Consider the following 25996-nt stretch of genomic DNA (forward strand, 5'->3'; position numbering starts at 1 on the left):
TCTAAGCTAACCAAGGAATCAAATTAAGGACATTATTATTTTTCGCTTAGAGTTAATGATGTGCTAAAGTGAAGAATAAATGGGGTTAAAAGGCTCAACATTGGTTTACAAAGGATACTGAAAAGGTTAAGACCATATGGGTATGTAAGCTCAGTGAAACAAGGCCTCAATCATACAAGTTCATGCATACATCAAACAATGGAAATATAGAATTAAGCAAAACAAAGATCACAATTTTAAAAAGAACAACAAACACCAAAAATAAAAATATTGATTGATAAAATGCAACCAATCAAATAGGCTCAAAATCTCATAGGTTTTGTGTGTTCGAGCTCTAAACCATGTTCTAAAATAAATTTCTTCAAGCAAGTTTAACAAAAAGTTTGATTCAAATTTGTGAAATGCTCGAAAATAGTGTCTTGAAAAAGAATTTATCACTTCAACCAAGTAGTACCTAAAATATGCATAAAATCTAACAAACATGCAATCAAACATGCAAATGCAACAACTAACTAATTAACCACTGGTGTTGAAAATAAAGTAACTAACCCGTGGAAGTCGGTATCGACCTCCCCACACTTAAAGATTGCACCGTCCTCGGTGCATGCAAAGAGGTGCAAGTGGATGGGTTGCTATAACTGATGCTTTTTCTCAAAAGATTGTGCACAAGAACTCGTTTGTCGTTCCATTTAGAAGTGTTCCGTTTTCCTTCTTGGTGGCCATCCTGAAAGAAGAGGAAAAAGGAAAAAGAATAACCCACGAACAAAGATATGAAAAGAAATAAAATATATGTGGGCGATTTCCAAACAATAAGGTTCTCAACTACATGGTAGCTACAACATGCAAGTAAGGGAACAATGGAAGTACATGGCATGTCAACTAAATCGCAAACAAGTTAAGAAGCACCCAAAATAATGTAAGAAATATGCAACAGTTGAGTAAGAAAATTTTAACACCAGTGATAAAATAAGAAATTAGCAAAGAAGATAAAACCATGAACAAAATTAAAATGCAATGAAGAAAAGTATGCAAATGCAATATGTAAGAGAGAATGAAAGAGAACAAGGATGAGAAGGGAGGAGAAGAAAGTGAGAAAGGAAGAAGAAGGAAAGAGGAAAGAATAAGAAAGGAGAGAAGAAAGAAGTAAAATGGGAAACAGGTCGCGACGCATAAGCGTCGCCCACGCGTACGCGTGGGTGAGCAAAATCACAAATGACGCGTAAGCATCGGTCACGCGTATGCATGACCACTCGTCGTGCTAGACCCACGACTCCAACCTGATTCCCACCCAACTCTCTGTTCAATTATCAAATGACGCCGAATTTTCATTCCATGCATACGCGTCGCTGACGCCTATGCGTGGAGTGGCTTGTGCTCCAAGCATCCCTCCCGCACAGTTCCAGCGTAACTTTCTGTTCAATTCAATAGAGAGCGAAATTCACATCGACGCGTACGTGTGGGTCACGCGTATGTGTCACATCCCTCTTTTTTTTTTTAATGAATCAGAATGAAGGTAAACATGTAGAACTGGAAATGAATACTGATATTAATAAAATAAAACTAATGAACAGGAAAGATCATACCATGGTGGGTTGTCTTCCAGCTAGCACTTTTAGTTATTGTCCTTAAGTTGGACATTTAGTAAGCTCCTTGTCATGGTGGCCTGTGCTTGAACTCATCCAGGAATCTCCACCAATGTTTGCAATTTCAATAGCCTCCGGGATCCCAAACTAGGCGCATAAAGCCTTCAAGCAAGGTAAAGCAAGTGACAAAGCCCCAAGAGTGTTGATTGCTAGAATAAATTCCGGGGTCCCAAACCTTGCTTTTGCACCCGTCTTCTTGTTGATCATCATTTTTCCACTTGGGTGGTGAGCAATTGGAATTCTCACTGAGACATCCAAATAAGCTCCTAGACCCATTCAATTGAGACTTTTACCAACCATTGCACTTAGACCTTGAACATCCAACCATAACGAACCTATGATTGTGACGCCAACCACTAACCATCTCCCTTTTACTCTTAAAACCACAAAGAGATCTGAGTTGTCCATCCGTCTCAAGTAAACCAAATTCAAGTGGAATGAGAAAGCTAAGGGATATGAATTTTACCCACTTGAATGTTGTAAAGGATGATGGTGACTTAGGAAGGGGGACCTCCCCACACTTTGACAAAGCAAGGTCCACTCCCTTGTGCTCTTCTTTAATGATCTCCACCTCTTGACCAGCTTTTTCAACATTAACCTCGTCTTCAAGTTCAATGGGAGAGGATTCAATTGTGGATAGAAATTCATTGATTCTTGAATCCATCTCTGGGTCAACCTTCTCCAAGTTTTCAACCATGACATGCCTTAGAGATTGTACACCCTCCTCAACATCAAATTCAAACGTCTTGGAAGGAGGCTCTATGACTTGAGTTTCCCATGGAGGTTCCGCATCTCCTAAGTCCTCAACCACTTCCTCTTCTTCAATAATTTCTGCTTTCTCCACTTGCTCTAGTACAAAATCTAACTCCTTCTTGATGTCTTCCGCTTCTTGACAACTTTCTTTAAGGGTCTCTGGTACCTCCACCTTTTGGGTCTCCTCTTGCTTCTTTTGAAGTATATATGCATGAATCCGATCCATTAAGTCCCTTAGGTGATCCCTTCTCTTTTGTTCCATGTTAATAGCATAATTGGGCTCATGTGGCTCTTGGATTGATGGATATGGATGTTCTTCCATAAAGGGTGGTGGTGTACTAGAGCTTGAGGGTTGAGTATTCGAGGTAAAGGATTGATCCATGCGGGATATAAAAGCTTGGATAGTAGAGGTTAGACCAGTGAAAGCAGAGGTAAGTGTGGTTTGAAGCTCTATTTGCCCTTGGCGAATAACATCAAGGGTGTTGTCATCCAGTGGAGGTTGGGGTGGATAGGAGGGCTCATTATTTTGGAAAAAGAGTTCATAATAGGAAGGTGGTTCTTCTTGGTAAGGGTATGGAGATGGTGAATATTGAGGTGGTGGTTTTGGGTATGGTTCATATGGTTCGTATGGTGGTTGGTGTGGTGGATAAGGGTTGGGGTCATATGGAAGTGTGGTGCACGAAATTGTGATGTCCAGGTTCAAACATTCCCTGGCAACGTGAGCAACTTGGTACGTGCAATCGTGATTACACTTTGATTTTGTAGAATTCATGGCTCTTTCTTTCCCTGGCAATGGCGCCAAGAACATGGAGCCAATACCATGGTTCACAACTTCGATACAACTAACCAGCAAGTGCACTGGGTCGTCCAAGTAATACCTTACGTGAGTAAGGGTCGAATCCCACGGAGATTGTTGGTATGAAGCAAGCTATGGTCACCTTGCAAATCTTAGTTAGGCGGATATAAAATAATCATGGAGTTTTCGAATAATGAATAATAGAATAGGGATAGAGATACTTATGTAAATCATTGGTAGAAATTTCAGATAAGCGAATGGAGATCCTTTTCGTTCCTCTGAACCTCTGCTTTCCTGCTATCTTCATCCAATCAGTCTCACTCCTTTCCATGGCTGGCTTTATGTGATACATCATCACTGTCAATGGCTACTTTCGGTCATCTCTCGGGAAAATGATCCAATGCCCTGTCACGGCACGGCTAATCGTCTAGAGTCATCACCCTTGCCAATGGCTTCATCTTATCCTCTCAGTGAATAATATGCTCACGCACCCTGTCACGGCACGGCTATTCATCTGTCGGTTCTCGATCATGCTGGAATAGGATTTACTATCCTTTTGCGTCTGTCACTAACACCCTGCAATCGCGAGTTAGGAGCTCGTCACAGTCATTCAATCATTGAATCCTACTCGGAATACCACAGACAAGGTTTAGACTTTCCGGATTCTCTTGAATGCCGCCATCATTCTAGCTTACACCACGAAGATTCCGGTTAAGAGATCTAAGAGATATTCATTCTAGCTTATTTCATGTAGAACGGAAGTGTTTGTCAGGCACGTGTTCATAGGGGAGATGGTGATGAGCGTCACACATAATCATCACCTTCATCACATTCTTGGGTGCAAATGGATATCTTAGAAGCGAAATAAGATGAATTGAATAGAAAACAGTAGTACTTTGCATTAATCTTTGAGGAACAGCAGAGCTCCACACCTTAATCTATGGAGTGTAGAAACTCTACCGTTGAAAATACATAAGTGAAAGGTCCAGGCATGGCCGAGATGGCCAGCCCCCTAAAATGTGATCAATAGTCTCCTAAGATGATCAATGGATTAAAACTGAGACCAAAGATTTTTAATACAATAGTAAAAGGTCCTATTTATAATAAACTAGTCACTAGGGTTTACATGAGTAAGTAATTGATGCATAAATCCACTTCCGGGGCCCACTTGGTGTGTGCTTGGGCTGAGCCTGAGTGTTGCACGTGTAGAGGTCCTTCTTGGAGTTGAACGCCAGCTTTTGTGCCAGTTTGGGCGTTCAACTCTGGTTTTGGCTCCTTTTCTGGCGCTGGACGCCAGATTTGGGTAGAAAGCTGGCGTTGAATTCCAGTTTACGTCATCTATTCTTGGCCAAAGTATGGACTATTATATATTGCTGGAAAGCCCTGGATGTCTACTTTCCAACGCAATTGGAAGCGCGCCATTTCGAGTTCTGTAGCTCCAGAAAATCCACTTTGAGTGCAGGGAGGTCAGAATCCAACAGCATCAGCAGTCCTTCTTCAACCTCTGAATTAGATTTTTGCTCAAGTCCCTCAATTTCAGCCAGAAAATACCTGAAATCACAGAAAAACACACAAACTCATAGTAAAATCCAGAAATATGAATTTAACATAAAAACTAATGAAAACATCCCTAAAAGTAACTAGATCCTACTAAAAACATACTAAAAACAACGTCAAAAAGCGTATAAATTATCCGCTCATCAAAGTGAATGATTGTAGGGGGCTTGTGAGTATTGTGGTTCAGAGTTATGTTGATGAGGGGTTCATAAGCATATGGTGGTGGTTGTTGACATGTACAATAAGGACTACCACATCCACTAGATTGATATGGTGGGGCTTGTTGAATTGGTAACTACAAAGAGGTCCACCATATCCATTGTCTTGATACGCATCTCGGAATGGCTCTTGCTCATAGTACGTTGGTGGAGGTTGATTGTCACAAAAAGATCCACCATAACCATGGTCTTGGGATGCATCGTAGAATGGTACATTGGAGGAGGATGTTGCCGAAAGGGTTGATCAAATCCTTATGGCTCCTCCCATCTTTGATTGTTCCAACCTTGATGCATGCTCCCATTATGGCTTCCATTCCCTACAACATAATTTGAACTAAACTCGTAGCCAAAGGGGGTGAGAATTCATAGCAACAAATAAAAATAAAAACTAATAAAAATAAATGAAAATAAACTCCTAAAACTAGAAACACTAACAAAGAAACGAAAAAGCAAAATTATTCACAATATTCACAATAACCAATAATAAGGCACACGTTTGCAAGTCCCCAGCAATGACGCCATTTTGACGAACGGATTTTTGACGGTCTAGAATTTCACAAATGAAACCTCGTTGCAAGTATAGTTTTTAAACTAACAAAGAATCCTTTCATACAAAAATTTGGTTGTCACAAGTAACAAACCCCTATAAAAATAATAACCGAAGTATTCAAACCTCGGGTCGTCTCTCAAGGAATTGCAGGGAAGTGTACTTATAATTGGTTATGAGATTGTATCTTTTTGGGATTTTGAATAAGAAACAAGAAAAGTAAATTGCAAGAATTGAACTAATAACTAATAAAGCTCTTGGCAAGGTATGAGAATTAGAAGTCCTATCCTAGCTATCCTTATCAATTGTGACATCAATTGTCCATTGCTCCTACTTAGTTAACCTCTAACTATGAAGGAAAGTCAAGTGGATGAATCAATTTGATTTCTCAAGTCCTAGTCAACTCCTAAGGAAATACTAGCTTTAGAGGGATCCAAATCAACTAGCAACTTTCAATTATCAATCAACAAAGGAGTTTGATAACTCAAGAGTCTCCAATTACTCAACCATAGCCAAGAGGAGAAAAGTCTACTCTAGAACCCAACCAAGCATTTTGTCAAACACTTGGAAGGCATAACATAAAAACATAGAAATTAATAAGAGATAATAAAATCTAAGCAACCAATTGCAAGGAATCAATAACAACAAATGAGAAAAGAAGTAATAAACATGAAATACCTCAATTTGCATTAAATAGAAAATCAAATCTAACATGAGAATTCATAAACTAAAGTGGCAACATAAAGTAATCAACAAGGGGAATAAATAAACTAGAAAGCTAGAACAAATAAGAGCATAAGAAAAACTAATTAGACAAAGATAGAAATCTGAAATTGAGAATAGCTAAACCTATGAATCCTAAAACCTAGAGAGAGAAGAGAGCCTCTCCCTCTAGAAAACTACATCTAAAACCTAAAATTATGTGAATCAAAGTTGTATGAATGAATGTATGATTCCTCCACTCTGTAGCCTCTAATATGTGTTTTTCGGGCTTGAAACTGGGTCAAAAACAGCCCATAAATTGCCCATAGTGATTTCTGATACGTCCAGCACGTGGCTCTGTCACGCGTATGCGTCGTCCACGCGTACGTATTGCTTAACTGCATGGAAACTATGACAAATTGCATATCATTCTGAAGCTCCAGGTGTTAGCTTTCCAACGCAACTGGAACCGCCTCATTTGGACCTCTGTAGCTCATGTTATGATCGATTTAGTACGAAGAGGTCAGGCTTGACAGCTCAGCAATTCTTTCAATTTCTTGTATTTCTTCCACTTTTGCATGCTTCCTTTCCATCCTCTAACCCATTCCTGATCTATAAACCTTGAAATCACTTAACACACATATCACGGCATCGAATGGTAATAAGAGAGGATTAAAATTAGTAAATTTAGGGCCAAAGAAGCATGTTTTCAATCAAAGCACAGAATTAGGAAGGAAAATGTAAAACATACGAATTATATGAATAAGTGTGAGTTTAGTGGATAAAATCCACTCAATTTAGCACAAGATAAATCATAAAATAGTGGTTTATCATGCTTCTTTACAAAATCCTTAATTCTCTTATCCTCCAAATACTCTAGCTATTAAAACCAAAAATAATATCAATCACTCAGCAATTATCTCATATTGCAAGCTCAAATTAAATAACTTTCAATTATTTTTTTTAAATAGTATAAAAATTTTTCTAAAGTATAAAAACTAAGCATGCATAATAATTTAAATTGATGTATATATCTTACTGTGTTTCTAAATAAAGTAATACATAAATAAACATGTTCTTCGCCTGGTCTCCCTTGCGGAAGAGAGGGCATTTGGTTCCTCTTCCGAGTTGCTCCCCACTAGTATCATTGGCCATAGTGAATGACCATCCGCCTACATTACCAAATGTACTGCTCATCATCGTTATACTTGGTTGCCACTATCATCTTCTTGGCAACCAATCAGTACGTAGAATAGAACCCAATCATATCGATGTCAGCACCGGCTTGCAGCGTCTCCATGAATTTCTTCATCCCAGACCTCACAATTGTTTCCAAATTATTCACCAGATCTACGTGCACAGAGAAATAAATCATTCATGAGGAGAAAGTTTCTTTGAGTTTTTTTTTTTTTTTTTGTGAAAAACATTGTTGATGGTAGGGGACATTCAAAAGATGAACTGGAGAAGAGAAGACTGAGAACAAAAGAGAAAGTTAATGAAAATTGCGGGGCGAAAAAATAAATCCGGGGACCAATTTGAGCCAAATTCAACTTTTGTCCACATTAGTATACAGCTGGAATGCTAAGCTGGTATTAACAGTGCATATCAGCTCTGTTAAGTTGGCAGTTCACTCAAGGGCAAACGTGGATTTACGTTTCTCAATTTAAAGGTTGTAATTGGTCATTATAAAATCAGAGATTTAATTGATACACGATTTGAATTTTGGGGATCAAATTGGGCATTTACTCGTGTTTCTAATCATTCTTTAAAAGGAATCCACCGAGGCAACGTGATGTCTCTTTATGTATTTCCCTTATTGTTCTTAGTACCTCACCAATATTTCAAATATAACAATTTGGGGTTGTCTCCCTTTATTACAATGTTGACTTATAGGTCGAAAAATTATTTAAACTCAATCTGTCTTATTGAAAAAATTTTTAGATCAAGTTTGAGGACTGTGATCCGTCCGTTATAGCTCGGTAGCAAACCCCTATAAATAAGCATACTAGTAAACAACAAATTTAATTATAAGTAAAGTGACAATTATATCCTAAGGATTTCGATCTCGGACTAATTATCCCTTAAAAAAAATAAAAAGTACCAATCAGGTACTCAATGATATTTTGTTAATAAATATGAATAAGAAATACTAGAGGAGAGAGTCATGAGATGGCATATATATTAGAGAGGCTAAAGAATAAAAGAATATATACCAATCTTATATCAATTACTATTATATACACACATATGATACATATACGTAGTTGATATATATTATTTATTCAATTTTTCTTAAAAAAAATTGAAAAACATAATATTTTCATGTATTATATATAATATTTTAAATAAATTATATTTTGACAAATATTAAATAAAAAATTATATTATATAATAATATTTTTAACAAAAATAGTTAGTTAATAAGTATTAAATATAATAATCTAATTATTTATCAAGTAATATAAAATAAAATATGATTATTTTATATTTTTATGTTGTAGTTTAAAATATTATTTTAATATAATTTTTTAATATTATAAAATAATTTCCATAATAAGTAATTGTACATAATAATTTTTTATGTTTTATATTTTTAATTACGTAAGCTTGATTAGTTTAGGTCTTACTAATATAAGTAAATATATAATGTGATGATAGTAGGCATGTATTTAAAATTATATTATTTATTCAATTTTTTTAAATTAAAATAATAAAAAAGTTAATATTTTCATGTATTATATATAATATTTTAAATAAATTATATTTTTGAATATTTTGATGAAAAATTATATTATATAATAATTTAATTTTTACCAAATGTAGGAAGACTGGAATCTGCGACCTCTTAAATAAGTACGAGGAGACTATGCCATTTGAGTTATAACTCATTGGCATATTACATAATAATATATTTAACAAAATTAGTTAGTTAATAAATTTTAAATATAATAATTTAATTATTTGTGAAGTAGTATAAAATAAAATTTTATTTATTTTATATTTTTATGTTACCGTTTAAAATTTTATTTTAATATAATTTTTTAATATTATAAAAATTTCTTGCATAATAAATAATCATATTAAATAAAGAATACTCATATTTTTATATTTATAAGTTTTTTATTTAATTATTTAAGAATAAAAGATTCTGTTGACATTTAAAGTATTGTGTATTAAAATATTGCCATTTAAAGCATTTATTTATATACTAGGATATTTGATATTTATTAGAGTCCATCAATACTCTTTTTTCATATTAACCTTTGATTTTCATCTAATAAAATCTAATATTATAGTCTATATAAATGTGGCGCAAACCAAGTTGGATTGGTCTAGTGGTTAGCTCACTAGTCCGCTTAAGCAAGTGTTGGGGGTTTGGCCAGCGGCAAACTCTTAAATGAAGCTAGTACCGCGACGGATTAGTCCTTGACCATCCAATAGACACATAATTATTGTGCTCATTTTAGATATACCGTGATGAGTCATAAGCCCTCCACTATGAAATCAAAGTGCTATCTTTTGCTTCTGATTTTCCTCTTCATCATTCATCACCTCCTCTTCACTCTCTCCTTTCTGATTTTTCTTAAGCCTCCGTAAACTTCAAGTAGTTGTCCTTGAACCTCTCTAACATTTCCTCATTCAAACCTCTCCGACCAACCTCAACATTCAGTGAGGCTCTTTTCTCTCCTTGCACAGCGTCCACAATCCTGCCCTCGAAATATGTATTAGTGAAACCCTAAAACCACAATCAAACCATGAAAGTAAGAAACCATTACAATCGATCAATTAATGACAAGATAAGAATAATGATAGGGTTAACCTTTTCAGAATAATACTAAACTTGAATCATGCATCAACCAACATTGAAAAACTCTATTTAATATTATCATATGATTAAGAGAAATTAAACCTTCAAAATTAGGCTAGCATCTCATTAGTTACTTATGATTTATGGCATGGCACTAATACTGATAATATTTCTATAATTTTGAATAACTCTACATCAAAACAAAATCAGATTGAACATCTTCTGCTTAATCATTCGTGGATCATTCCACTAATTAAATTGAGAATTGTTGAGTCGTCCTTTTTCCTCATTATAATAATTGAGCAATGAAGAAATCCAATATTTTTCATTTGCTATACAATAAGTTATTAAAATGGTAATATTCTAATAGATACTACTGTAATGTAATTATTTATCGCAAAAACATTTATTAAAAAATACAAAATGGATTTATCATTTATTCCTAAACAATTACTTAGGCAAAAAAATTTTAAATCTAAGACGTGGACATAAGTATACCTGCAATCCTATTTTGTGCTAAAAATATATTTTGATTTAGGTTTAATTATTCTGTTAGTCTTTATAATTTTATCAATTTATAATTTTTATTTTTTTCTTTTAGTTAGATCTTTACATTATTTTTAATTTTATAATTAGGTCTTTATTAGTATAAAAAATATTTGAGTTGATAGAATATTTTTTCACAAATTAAAAATATTTAATTTATAATTAATAACTTAATTAAATTTTTTACTATATTTTTTTAAAAAATATTTTATTAATTTTAACGTTTTTACATTAAAAGACTAAGGGCACATTTGGAGAGGTTCATAAATAACTTTTTTTAAATTTTAACTTATGAAAAGGTGTAGTATTAATGTCGGGTACAATTTTCAAAACAAAATTACAACTTTTTAAAAAGCTATTTTGGTACTTAAGGAGAAGTTAAAAAAAATAACTTCTCTCATAATAAAAAGTTTTTTATCACTTTTTTCTTAAAATAAATACTTTTAGAACTAAAAAACCAAACACAAAATAACTTACTTATAAGCTACTCTTAATATAAGCATTTATTGTTTAAGTTATTTTTTCAAAAGTAATTTAATTAAGTTATTTACTTCATCTATTCATTTTATTATATCCTAGTTTGTCTAAATATTTTAAAATAGGATAGATCGTCAATTTATCAAATACTTCTGTTACAAACTATTTTATGTGATACAAAAATTATAATTATTGTTTATTTTAAAAGATCATAACTAATTTCTATTTTTCAACCATAAGATATATGAAGTGGGGGTGCAGAGAAATAAAGAAGAGAGAGAGTGCTGAAATTTCACATGGGTGATCTGTATTATTAATCCAAATTTACATATATGGCTCCTTGCTAAAGGTTAAGGGAGAAAATTGCAAGGAGAAATAGGTGAACACATACGAAATCCACATGCATGCCAGAAAAGGAAAGTGTATGTACAAATGCAATATAATGTTAGAGAGAAAAAGCAGAGAAGGGAAAAGGCAAAGGGCATCCCAGAAAGGGAAACCAAAGCAGTTTTTAATCTGTCTGAGACTCTGAGTGAATGATGAAAGCGATCTAACAATTGAGAGCACGATGTATGTGTGCATCATAATTATTGGAATTTCCCATATTATAATTTGTCACCAATGAATGACCCCTCAGTCCTCACTCCAGTCCAATTCTCAGTCGCTGTTGTTACCCATCCCATATATGTGAACATATTTCAAGGGATTATGTTGTGGTCGCAAGATATTAAATTCCAAATTCTAAAATTGGTGGCATGTATTAAAATAATTTTTAAGATAGATTTTATATGTCATAATTGTATTTTAATATTGGCAAAAATGTATTGTGTTAGTTCCTAACTTGTTTTCGATAACGTCTTTTTTATTTAATTGTAATAATGTGATGATGGATTGATAAGTTATACATGACATGCTGTACATAAATGGTACTATATGATATGTCAATATTATTCATTCACGAATTATTTGATGTGTCATTATTATAGGTGCATTAAATTGATTATTGACATTAAACTAAGTTATTCATTTTAATTCCTAAAATGTTCAATATCTTTTGAATGTACTGATTTTTTCTCTTTTTTTTCTCTATAATGTTATTTTAATATAAATGGATTAAGAGTTAAATTAGTCTCTAAAAGATTATTCATTCTTTAAATTTGTCTTTAAAAAATTTTATCAATTAAATTGGCTCTTCAAAAATTATAATTTAATCATTTTTGTCTTACAGTCATTTAATTATTTTTCTCGTAAATGATTGATGATATAGAACATTAAGTCACAACATACATGACACCTAGCATATCTAATTAGACGCTGAATAAATATATTTATGAAAATTTATCAATTTAGTATCGTTAGGTTATAATAGGATTAAGGTTTATATAATTGAAAAAATGGACTACATTGATAGATTTTCATAAACATATTTGTTCAGCGTTCAATTAGATATGATAGGTGTCATATATGCTATCAGTTAATGTTTATATAATCAATCATTGATGGAAATTATTAATTGAGAGAAGGAAAAAAATGATTAATTTATAATTTTTGAAGGACTAATTTGATTAATAAAATTTTTCAAGAACGAATTTAGAAAAAGACCCATTTTTTCAAGAACTAATTTAACCATTAACCCAAATATAAATACCTTTATAAATAATTTTAAATTTTAAATTTTAATTTTTAACAAATCATTTTTTTATCAACTTAATATTGATAAGTTTTGTTATATATAATTATTTATGTTATTTTAACAAAAGAATTACATAATTGATGTAAAAACATATTTTTATTTTAGTCCGAAAAACACGTATTTTATAATAACCAAAAATTTATTTAAACCTTATCTTAATTTTTTATCTTAATAAATAATAATAAAACAACAAAACAATCATTTTTATTCTAATTTCAATAAAATTAGAAAAATTAGCTACAAGTATAATGTATAATGTATAATTATATACAAAGACATAAAACCATTATACTTTTTTAAATAAGTTCTTTAAAAACTAATTCAGTTGGCTAATTTTCTTGAAATTAGCTAATTTTATGAAATGCACATTTTTTTTTACTGAGGTAACATATAATTTATCAATAGCATATAATTCTTTTATTAAAATAACAAACTTAATATTACAAAATTTATCAATATTAACTTATTAAGTTATTGCAAAAAGAAATATATGATTAAATTTGAAAACTTTTAGCATTTTTTAAAATACTTTTATTTAAATAATATTATAAAAAACTAGAAGAAAATTAGTATTTTAAAAGATATTAAAAATTTTGAATTTTATTATTAAAAAAGAGTGGTACAAAGACTAATTTTATTTATGGCATTTAATTTTAGGAATTAAGATGAGACATTTAGTGCTAAATTAAGAACTAATTTTGTACGCCTATAATGATGACATCTGAGATGGCAGGTGAACAAATCATGTTGCACACCTGACACCATAATGATGTGGTCAAATAATAATGTTACACGTGGCACTACCTCTCAATAGGTCGCATGTCACTAATTGATCCATCATAAAATCATTACATATGATTAAATTATGATGTGACACATATCATTAAGAGTTTGTATCATCAAATCATATCAATAAACTATTAACAAAAGATCGATCAAGAACTAACATAATGCATTTTTGTTAACTTCAAATATATAATTGGTAAAATTAGGATCTTCAATATTATTTTAATTCGCAACCAATCTCAGATACAGCTTTTAGGTTCATCTCAAGCGAGATCCAAGAAAATGTCAATATGCACCAAAGCTTTCCGTGCAGCTCGACAAATCCATAGCTAAATATCCTTTTTCTTAGGGTCTAAAACCCATTGAATCATTCAACCCTGGAAACAATATAGTGAATGTCACATTTTGAATGTTTGGTTTCAAAACATTTGTGTCTAAATAAAAAATTATAACTATTATAAGGGTTACCTGAAACGGTAATTTGGGCTGACCGTGAGGTCCAGACTCCTTCTAAAGCAGCATCCGACATATGTTGGTGTCGAGGAGCCATCGTCCTAATTCCTCGTGAGGAGGTGGGGGTGGTACCTGCAAGAGACTCCGATGCTTAAGTTATCAAGGACCTTGAACATATTTTTAGTAGATTGGGACTTGAATATACCTGAAAGATGTCAGTATATTTATAGTAGAATAGATAACCACCTTTTGGAGTAGTTCCACCTTCGTTGGTGGATAACCGTTTTCTTTATCTTAGGAATTTGTTGAGATCTACCTTCTAGATGAGGTAGAGATAGTAGAAGATATCCAGGGAGATAGTTACTTATTCATATAAGTAGGGCTGGACCTCCTTGTCGTACCCGACTTCTTATGAGGTCGGGTAAGTAGCAGAGGCCACCCTTTTTTGGGTGGGCCTTTATCCTTATCAGGCCTAGCTTTATGTTTTTGGGTCAGGGTATGCAAAAGTTCTCCTGCTTAAGTCCGGACTTTTAAAAGGTCAGGCTCGAGCATTTGTGGGTTCAATTTTCTTTGTCGAGTATGCAGCCTTCGAGAAGTCGGGTACTCGACGTCTTTCAAAATTTTTGAAACATTGTATTGTTTAATAACACAACATGGGTTACGCTATATTTTTCTTGAGATTCGTGCGCGTCATTAAAGAGGGGTGCGAGATGTCTTTTTTGTCCCTTTGTGTCTTATAAATACTTTATTTCTTCCCCTTTCTTCCTTTTTCCACTTTCATCATCCGTTTACTTCTTCGTCTTTTCCTTCTTCCATTCTTCGTTTGTGTAACTATTTCTTCTTTTAAGATTTCTTTATCTTGAAGTTCTTGAAGGTCTTGCTCGTGCTCTAGGAGAGGACCATTCGTGTTTCTACAGTTTGACGTGCCCTTCTATTTTTGCGTTTCTTCAAGGTTGGTGCTCTTATCTATTTTTTTTTTCTTTTTCTATATTCTGGTATGTGTGAATGAATGGTAGTTGTAAAATGTTGCTTGTGATTGTTACTCTGACTCTAGGATTTTGTATTATTGAGAATCTGTTTGAAAAAAATTGAAAAGATTTTTATTGTTGCTGTTACTGCTGCTGTGGTCCTGATCGTGGGGTTCTATATTTTTCCCAAATGATGCCATTTTTATATATAAGATGGCTTCATTTTCATGTGTAAGAGGCATCACATGGCTGTTTTTGTGTTCTAGGACGGTTTCGCAAGGTTGACCCGACCTCTTTTGGATTTTGTGAATGCCTGTGCTACTGTTGTTTACGTCTGGAAAGTTAGTGTGAATCTGTGATGTTGACCCGACCTTCTAATTGGTTAGCTTGCTTTGCTCGATTTGAAGTGATTATTTTTTATTTTATTGTGTTGTAGGTATAGTTTGTATGTCTCGTTCAGTAGTTCACAGCATGTCAATTAAGGTTCCGTCCGACTTGAAATGGTAGATTTATCTATTCTTACCCATGCCCCTGTTATTGATAATGAATATGCCGAGGCCTTTCGTAGGCATCATAGGCTATGTTTAAGTCGAGAGGATGAGAGGAACTTTGAGATTATTGTTACCGACCCTAAGGAGAGAGTCTGCTTCCCATGACTTGATAGGTCGGAACGACATTTCATATACGTCTATGATGGTTTTTTCACAAAGTTAGGGGTTACCTTCCCTTTTTCTTGAGTTTGAGTCCAAGGTCCTTAGATTCTCAACATTTTTCCTACCCAACTGCATCCTAATTCTTGGGATTTCTTGAAAATATATCAACTTCTTTGTCGGGAGCCAGATCTCTAACCTCCTCTCAATGTCTTCTTTTGAAGTTTCGGGGAACCCTGGCTCGCATGATCTCTTCAACAAATGGATCTTCACCTCCAAGAGGGTTTTCCTCCCAATCTGTCTGATTACTCCGTCTTCGGAGGTCGGCTTCTAACCTCAAGAGCTTTTCTTCCAGCTCTTTTCATTGTCATACTTCTTTTGTAATTCCCGTTCTGCTTCTGGTTGTCACTCAGCCTCCAGCTCAAACTATTCTAATCGTTCGCGGTGGCCATGAACTAACCCTAATACTTCCGTCAGATGGGGCGGTTCTTCATCTTCAGGCGGGTGGACCTCCGAATGAATCCACCGCGGATGAGAGTTTCCTAATGTTCCTTCGCCGTAGAGGGCATTTGTTTTCTCTCAAGGTGGAGGTAATGCCAGCGTCAAGTCATCGTGGTGGGGCTCTGGCTCTGATTCATACACTGTATAACCGTTTTCATACTAATTGTCTGCCATATGTGGATGTAGATGTCCAAGTCCTCGGCAACGGCGCCAATATTTTGAGGGTTACCTGAAACAATAATTTGGGCCTGAACATGAGGTTTAGACTCCTTCTGAGGCGGCGTCTGACTTGTGCTGGTACCGAGGTGCCACCATCCTAGTTCTTCGTGAGGAGGTGGGGGGGTAGTACCTGCAAAAGTCTCTGATGCTTAAGTTAGCAAGGGCCTTGAATAGATTTTTAGTAGATTGGGACTTGAATATACTTGAGTTGTATCAGTGTATTTATAGTAGAATAGATAACCACCTTTTGGAATAGTTTTACCTTTGTTGGTGGATAATCATTTCCTTTATCTTGGAAATTTGTTGAGATCTACCTTTTAGATATGGTAGAGATAGTAAGAGATATCTAGGGAGGTAGTTACTTATTCAGATAAGTAGGGCTAGACCCCCTTGTTGAGATCTACCCTTAATCTCACTGTTACTAAATCCCTAAGTTGCCATTCTTTCTCTTCATCCTTCTTCCTCTCATCGATGATGTAAAGATTATTGGTTTGGTTGTAGAAGAAGTGATCCCAAAAAAGATCAAATTGGAGCAATTCGCAATCACAAACAAACTTTATTTTTGGATCAGAATGAAGAATTAAGGTACGACCTGAAAACTTCTCAAAGGGAACCCTCACATTATCGCATACCTCCCTCTTGCCATGTACCACTTCCACATCCGACCTTGCAATAACATGGCTATAAAAAACAACAACATACAGACTTATATAATGAACAAAGTTGAAAAACTTATTCCAAGTGATAAAGAATTGATTCCAAAGATAAAGAATCTATTCTCAGATGAACAATTCAAATTATTTATATGATGACTTCTAATGAAGAATTTTTTTATGAAGAATCAATTCTCTCTTTAGCAAAAAGTCTGCAATGGCTAGTTTTATCAAATTGGTTTTCTCCCACCTATCTTACAATGTTTCTAAGATTTGGCATGTCTATAAATAAACTAAATTCATTGAAATTATTTTCAGTAATAAAGCATAATCAAACCTCATTCTATGTTTTCTTGTGATTATATAATAATTTTCACACATTTCAAAAAGATTCTTACAAAATTTGAGAGACATACAAGTTTTGTTCATAGAGATATATTTTTATTCATCTACTATTTCAATAGAGCTATCATTTACTATTTCTCATATCTTGTAGGAGATCAGCTTTGTAGCTTTTCTTGGCTATGAGAATTAAAGTATGACTCTTTAAGTGGTGAAACTTTTTACAAACAAAATTCAAAGATGATACTATGAGGTATCAAAAGTGCACAGGTTATATTTAAAGTTGGGATTGCTTGAAATTCATAGAGTCAGTGTTGCTAAGAGCAATGATACTTGAAATACAAACAGTGAACAATTTTGGGAGGTATATCAAAAGTGGTTAACATTTTAACAGTTTAACAACCACTTTCATTAAGCTTCATTGGTAGTGGATTAATCTTTGGCACAGCTGTCGGAGGACTAGATGTAGGTATAGAGATGTAACCGAACCAGAATAAAATCCATGTTTGTAATCTCTTTATACTTATTTCTCATATATTTGTTTTTATGTTTTAAAGTGACTGGAACATACAACTCCTTATAAGTACTTGGAGTTCAATTGCAAGCTCTTTAAAAGTAATAGTACGAATCTAATAATACAATTATTTCATAGACGCCTCTATTTGTAAGAATTTTATCATTGGTTTCTATATACTCAATTCAACCCCTTCTTAAGTATCTTGTGCTTATTGACTAACACAAACAAAATTTTCAAAAACCAAATCCAACCTCTTTTAAAACAATAGAATTGTAAACTCTAATAAATTCACAACATTATCAATAACTTGTCCACATTATACCCTCAACCTAATTCCATAAAAATGAGTCACGAATAATTGATTTTAAAAAGAAATATATAACAAGGAACCTTATATCTCAAACCTACTACATTACAAGCTTTTTCCTATTCTGTCATTACCTCAAACAATTTTTCTATAGTCCCAGTTTCTTTCTTTCCTATAATGATAATCGTCATTGCCTTTAATTTTCAATGTATGATCTATGAATGCGCACTTCCTTCACTACACGACCCCTGGATGCACTACCCCTCCTCCAACCATGACCCATTGATTCGAGATCTCCTTTAGAGCATGACCCATGAAAGGCCACCCTCATACATCTCCTTCCCTTGCCTCAGAGTGGTATTCTCTAAATGGGAAATTAAAGGTAGCAAAGATGTAGCATGAGAAAATGAGTTGAATCATAATAAAGCATTTTTTTTTCATGAAGTGAACTATGAATGCTTATCAAGTCTTTGGACTTATCTACAATGAGATATGTTATAATATAGTTCAAGATATCATTTTTGCTAGTTGATTTAAAACAACTTTCAAGGTTTAGAATAAAACGTTTGTTATTAGCTTAGATAGAGTTGTTTTAAATAATAAACTTAAATATTCTCAACAAAGCTTCTAAAACACTTTAAATTTATGAGATAAATTCGAAGATCTTTGGAAGACTCCAGATGATGATATACAAGATTTTGAATCATCTAATAGAACTTAAGATAAAAACAGAGATGAACCTCTTAAATTAAGTAAGTAATATCCATGAAATTCAAAGAATTAAGAATTCAGATGATGTACACAGTGATATATAATAGTTTGGATAAAATACCCGCGTCCAGGCCTAAAAAAAACTTGAGAGTGCTATTATTAAAATAAATATACAAAGGATATTATTTTTTCAAGTAGTCTCAGGTCTATGAAGTAACTCAGATTGGATACCTCACCAACTTAAGAACTTTAGATATTCTCCTAACTTTCGCATGCAAGACTCAGCCTCACTCCTCACCAATTTAAGAACCCTATATATTATTGCCTCAAGCCCTATCAACCTAAGAAGTGACTTAAATTCGATATGCCACTAATCTAAAATACTTAAATATTCTCCTAACATTGTCGGAGAAGACCCAAATTAGATTGCAGCCTAACCTAAGAATATTAGATATTCTTGTCTCAAGTTTTCTCAGGGCAAGCGAGTCTAGTCTCAGAGTGGATGCCTCATCAATCTAAGAACTTTATATATTTTCTAAGCTTCTTAGGAAAGACTATGATTAGACCACAACCTAACCTAAAAACGTTAGATATTATTTCCTTAAGTTTTTTTAGGAGTAGATATCACTATTGGATCAAGTTCTAATGAAATCTTTTAAATACAAAGACTCAAAAGGTTATATAGGGAGTTTAAAAATGCTCAAACTTAATAACTTAAATTGAGAACTCATCTTGGTTTTGAGATAGTTCAAAGATGTTATTTAAGAAACCAAACATATCTTAGATATACAAAAGAACTATTGGGCATAAGAACACACATAATATGTAAGAGTACTGAAAAATTTTCATACTCAACAATTTTATATCAAGGATCCTATTCTGCTTCTAAGATATAGCCTAGTGATGCTTACTAATTGATATAAGGCTTCCCATAATACATGAATATAATTTAAATTCAGATGTACAATAAAATATGGATTATAAAATATGTTCTCTTGTTCTCCATAAGTGAGTAACTTATGAGGTGAAGATGTGGAGGAGAGATTCTGATAGCAAATATTTCAATATATTAGATCTTCTCAAATCTTTATCTTTTTTAGGAGGTTCTATGGTTTTGTTTAAATAGTTTTGGAGTTACAAAAGACTCATTGGAAACCCTTTCTAGTCACTATCCTCATATTCTTTAAGTGTTAATGAAGGAGAATATACTTTTTGTTTTTGTCGGTGACTTTTGCCATATATGGAAGCTTGATGTGAGAATTATTGTTAATCTAAAATTTTACAAAAATATGGAATCTCGTTGCAAGTATAGTCTAGACCAACAATTAACTCTCAATCAAAGTTTAATTCAAGAATTGTCACAATTAACACAAAATAACCAGGAGTTCTAAATCCTGGGTCGTTCTCCCTAGGAATTGCAAGAAAATGTTCAATTATTGGCTATGAGGGATTGGGGATTGTGATAGCAAGATGCAAGAAAATTAAAAGGCAAGAAATTAAACAAGCATACAAGGAATTAAATGGAAAGCAATTAAAGCAATGAAAATAGAAATTAAATGGCAAAAAGAACACTTGGCAAGGATTGGGAATTAAGGATTTCTATCCTAGTCATGGACCAAAAATATGGTAATTGCATAGAATTAATCCCAATTAGTCTATGCTAACATCGAGTATAAGTCAAAAGGACATAATTGATCTCAATCCATAAGTCCTAGTCAACTCACTAATTAACTTAGTGAAAGACTAGCGTCAATGGAAACCAAACCAACTAACAATCCTAACACAATAAGGAATGGACATCCATAACTCAAGTTCACCTAATTACCCAATTCCAAGTTAAGAATGTGAAAAACTATACAAAAGCTAAAAGAGATATTTTATCAAACACCTAGCATGCATAAAAGGAAAAATATCATAAATTGCAATAAAAATAAAATCTATACTACCAATTGCAATAAAATGATAATAACAACTCAAATAGCATCAAAGAAACATAAAACATTAAAATTGCATTAATAAAACCAAAATTGACAAGAGTATTCATAAACTAAAAATGAAAAAATTGAGAAAATGACAAAAGAAATTAAGAAGATCAAGACAAAAAAGCATAGAAACATAAATGAAACTACATTAAAACAAGAATTAAAATCTAAAATTAAAAAGAAACTAAGACAAAAATTCTAAATTCTAGAGAGAAGGGGGAGCTTCTCTCTCTAGAAAAACTAAGCTAAAACATGTAAAAACCTAAACCTAATTGCTCCCCCCTTCATCCCTCTTCAATTTGGCTTGAAATAGTTTCAGAAATGAGTTGGATTGGGCTCTGGAAGCCCAAAAATCACTGCCAGTGAGTTGCAATTAATGAGGTCACGTGCCAAGACTTGTGCGTACGCACAGAAGTGTGCTTACGCACACTTGCTGATTTTCTTCTTGTGCTTACGCACAAGTGTGTGTGTACGCACACCCAAACACCATTTCCACTACAAATATATGCATATCATTTTGAAACCCCGGATGTTAGCTTTCTAATGCCACTGGAATCGCCTCATTTGGACCTATGTAACTCAAGTTATGATCAATTTAATGCGAAGAGGTCATGATTGACAACTTTGCAAATCCTTCATTTCTTGAATTCTTTCACTTTGCATGCTTTCCTTCCACTTTTTCAAGTCATTATTGCCTTGAGAAACTTTAAATCACTCAAACAAACATATCAAGGCATCGAATGGGAGAAAAGTGAATTAAAATTGGCAATTTTAAGCATAAAAAACATATTTTCACACTAAGCACAATTAAGAAAGAATTCACAAAGCATGCTATTTCAATGAATAAAGACAAGAAAAGTCAATAAAATCTACCTAATTAAAGCAAATAAATACCATGAAATATGGATTCATCAAAGCTTCACAGAGTACTTATTGCTTCCCTAAATGATTTGGCTTGTTACTTCACATTTAAAGCTTTATATATATATATATATATATATATATATATATATATATATATATATATATATATGGCGCTTTTAACAATTTTGTATTTGAAAATTGAACAATGTGCTTTTGAAGAGTGATGTGTTGCTTTTGAGGTAGCTTACCTATTTTTAAAGTAGTATTGTTTATTCAGCTTAGCTTTTAAGGTTATAGTCTTTATTATTTGAATTTTTCCAAATTCAAAAGACATCTAATTTGTTTATATTACTTGAGAAAAAAGTTACTTAATATATTTTTTACTCTTGGGGTCGGAATGAACTTAAACATTCTTTGAGTTCCAGTGCTTACTGCAGCCAAAGTCTCCTCAAATGGTCCTCCACTAACTCTTGCAGTTGGTTGTTGTGGTGTTGGAACATGTTATTATTTGCCAACAGCCTTCCTCCTAATTGGTTGCATTGGTCTCAAGGTACTGTTGGCTGGCCTTGCTGAAACTTGGGCTGGAGGTTTGAATAGTACTTGACCTTACCTTGCAGAGACTGTAGAAACAGGTACAAATGGGACTTTTGGAGTAGATTGTTGGGTCACATTTGGAGTTGTGCTAGCCTGTAAATGAATATGCAATTGCTTGAGATGTACAGTTGGTAAGGTCAAGATAAGTTCTACAAAATTTCTCAAATAAATATGAATTTTCATAATTTGCCTCAATAGAATGCTGGCCAGCGGGGTTCTGATCAGAATGGTTCTGCTTAGTTTATACAGCTACATTTTGCTCTTCACCCTAAAACACCATGTTATGTTAATGCCATAAATGAAATGTGACACTAAAGTCCTCAAATAAAGTAAAAAAATACAACTTGGTCCTTTAAAAATGTGAAAATAGACAACTAAATCCTTTAATTTGTTATCGGGAGGACAGAAACATCCTTCAAGTTGTGAAGTACCTCTGCCTGGGGGGCTGATTGTGGCAGTGGTAGAACCAAAAGTCAAAGGCTTTTATTGTATTCTTCTTTGGTTTCTTCGTCTTTAGTTTTCAATTTGGATTCGATGGCAAACCCTTGCATATCTTATAGTTGTGTCCCCTCTGACCACACTTGCTACATGTCACATAGAAACTCCTCTTCAAATTTTTACCTTCAATTACAGCTTCTACTGGGTCTTTCTGCCTATTATGGACCTTTGGACAACTAATTAGCCTCTTAATGGTTGGTGGGTGCATGCCTAGTTTGATCAGTCCTTATCCATAACTCTTCACTGGTTACTGGCTGGATGAAGTGTTCATAAGTCTTCTTCAGAGATTTCATACATAACCATGGATGCACATAATCTTCAAGGTTATCATATCTTTTTTTAATTGCAGCTACGACATGAGTGCACGACATTCCTTTTTCATGAAAACCCCAACAACAAAGTAAAAATAATTCAAGTAAGGATAACACCAAATACAATGTCAAGTAATGATAATACCAACAAAAAAGCAAAGACAAATTCAACTAAGGATAATACCAAAATACAATTTCCATTAATGATAACACCAATAACAAAGAAAATATAAATCCACACTGACCGGTTAGTTGCCACCTGTTACAAGTGCATGTATGCTTGATCAGATCCACATCAAATTTAGAGTCTTTGTAGGTGACCTCAAAATGCTTGCACTTGTTATCACTAATTCACTCTACAGTCCATTTGTTGCTTGGTATGACAAGCCGCTTCAACCTCTTTTCTTGAATTGGTGAAAGCTATCCATAATGACACTCTATTAGTCTCTTGTGTTGAACCATACGCCTCATGAGATAATATTGCAATTCCTCGCACATTATGAGTATAGGCTTGCACCTGTACTTAACAATTTTCGCATTGAAAGACTTGCACATGTTGTTAGTTAGGTTGTCAACTTTCATACCACAGCTGAAGTAGGCTCTCACCCATATTGCAGGATTAAATTTCATCAGGTATGAGTAGGCATCCTTATTAACTTCTTTCAGCTTATCCATGGTTGCCTTAAACTCAGGGATAGTACACCTTGCATAATTCCACACAATTTTTCTAATGTATAAGTTCTTGAATCAGTTGATAAAATTCTTCCACATGTGCATGACACAATTTCAAACTGGTGCATTCGGCATTATGTCTTTCAATGCGGGCAATAGACCCTAACAAATCATTCATTTGATTAATTGAATCAGAAAGTGGCATGATCAAATTTCATGAATTAAATGAAATTAACTACAAAAATTGAGGTACAAACCTTTCGTTGGTCAGACATAAATTTTCAATCATGATGTTGCACATCTCCAATATCCTCTTGTAGAATGGTAAGAACCACTTTCATGACTCCTTCGATTCAGATCTTGCAACCGCAAAGACAATCACATAAAACTAGTTGTTAGCATCTTGTGCCACAGCAGACAGTAATTGGCCCCCATGATAAGGTTAGAGAAATGCTCCATCCAAATGAATTAAGGGTCTTCATCCACTCTTAAATCCAAGCTTGGAGGCATCGAAACATATATACATTTTGTCAAAGGTAGGGGTGACTGTGGCATGGGAATAACATCTAGCAAGGTAGTAGACCTTGGATTGCTTCTATGTATCTCCATCAAGTAGTCTCTCAACTTCACATATTGTTCTACCTCATTGTCCATAATTCTATCTTTTTCTTCCCTTACAGCTCTATAAACCATCTTAGGGTGTACAATAAGATCAAAATCTTCTCTTTAAAAATCAATAGCTTCATGTGTGGCCATGTGGGGATGGTTGGTCATCCTTTTCTCCACCTTCTTGTTGATCCAGTGTTGGTTAGCTGCATTACTTCATAGGTCTTTTGAATATGTATGCTCATTCCTATATGTTTTCACCTGAAAGCACTACAGCTGTTTATTGTATGAGAGATGGGCACTCCAAGGACAATCTTCACCCTTGTAGCCAACTCTAATTCTTTCTTTGTCATTTTTTATCCAGACCAACTCCCTCTCCTCAGCAATAAACAAATCCTTCACAGCCTCTTGAACCTCTCAATTGTAGCAAATTTTGTGTTAAACTCAAATCTCCCTTCTCTGAAGTCATACTATTCATTAAACTCATGCCAATGTTGTTTGTTCCCTTCATCTTCCGATGAGACAGGGGTATGCAGATCCTCAAATTCATACTCATACACAATGTCCTCATCTTCTGTGTCTATATCACTGACATACTCTGCAATTAGTGGCCTCGTGTTGGGCTCCCTGGCAAGCCTAACTCTATTGGGCTATCTTGTAGGCTCACTTGTGTTGGGTTATTTAGCAGGCCCATTCATCTTTGATAAACCTTTTTCAGTTGAGCCCACCCTTCTTGCTTTAAACCTCTCCCTTTTAGACACATGTGTGGCTTTTTTTTTTTTTTTTTTTTTTGCTTTTCCTGGGGTTCAATGTGTTTCTTCGACAATGGAGACACTTGTTTTCTCTTCCCTTTGGCAGCTCTAATACTAATGCTCCTATTATCGATCATCTTCACCACTCTCACTCCCGCTTTCATAACTGGGAAGTGGTGGTTTATACAGCTTATCTTTCGCACTGTCATCACTATCATGATCAATAGATGAGTCATCTAACATCTCCAACTCATTTGGATCCACTTCTTCCTCAACCTCATCATATTTCTCACAAGCACCATCTGCAATCTTAGGATCATCAACAGTGATAAAACAAAATTGTAAAACTCATCAGTGTCTTTGTTCTTCAACTTAGCCTATCGCATTTGGTTGATCCCCGCATCCCCCCTTAGTACATGCAGCCCTGACTCTATATCCTTGCTTTTCGGATCATACCAGTAATCCTCCTTATATGATTGATATCCCAGTCCTTTGCACAGCGTGATTAAATATCCAAAATTGACAAAATTCAAGTCCATGGGTAAAAACTTCTCAACTTGACCATGAAGATAGATTAACTCACCGGTAGATGTCCTTGAAAAGTAGTTCCCATGATGAAACACAGGAACACAAAATACATTATCCATCTACAACATTTTTCAATATACAACACAACACAAAACCATACATTATTAACAATGATCCAAAACCTCACTAAATATTATCCTAAACCTCACTAACCCCACACAATTAATTAGCCACTATCCTCACTTACAGTCCCGATAAATCTTATCTTAGGAGTTAGGACATGTATAACAAATAAAAGGCAGAAGTACAAGTTTCAATAACAATGTACTTACTACTCTCCAT

The 25996-nt window shown here is 33.9% G+C and overlaps 1 pseudogene; it reads right to left on the reverse strand.

The window, feature by feature from the left end:
* Window positions 1-24844: 24844 nt before the first annotated feature.
* Window positions 24845-25773, reverse strand: LOC148575895 (uncharacterized; annotated as a pseudogene).
* Between the last annotated feature and the right edge of the window lie 223 nt (window positions 25774-25996).

Source organism: Arachis ipaensis, chromosome B1, assembly GCF_059453495.1.
Source record: "Arachis ipaensis isolate K30076 ecotype BB chromosome B1, ASM5945349v1, whole genome shotgun sequence".
Lineage (NCBI taxonomy): Eukaryota > Viridiplantae > Streptophyta > Magnoliopsida > Fabales > Fabaceae > Arachis > Arachis ipaensis.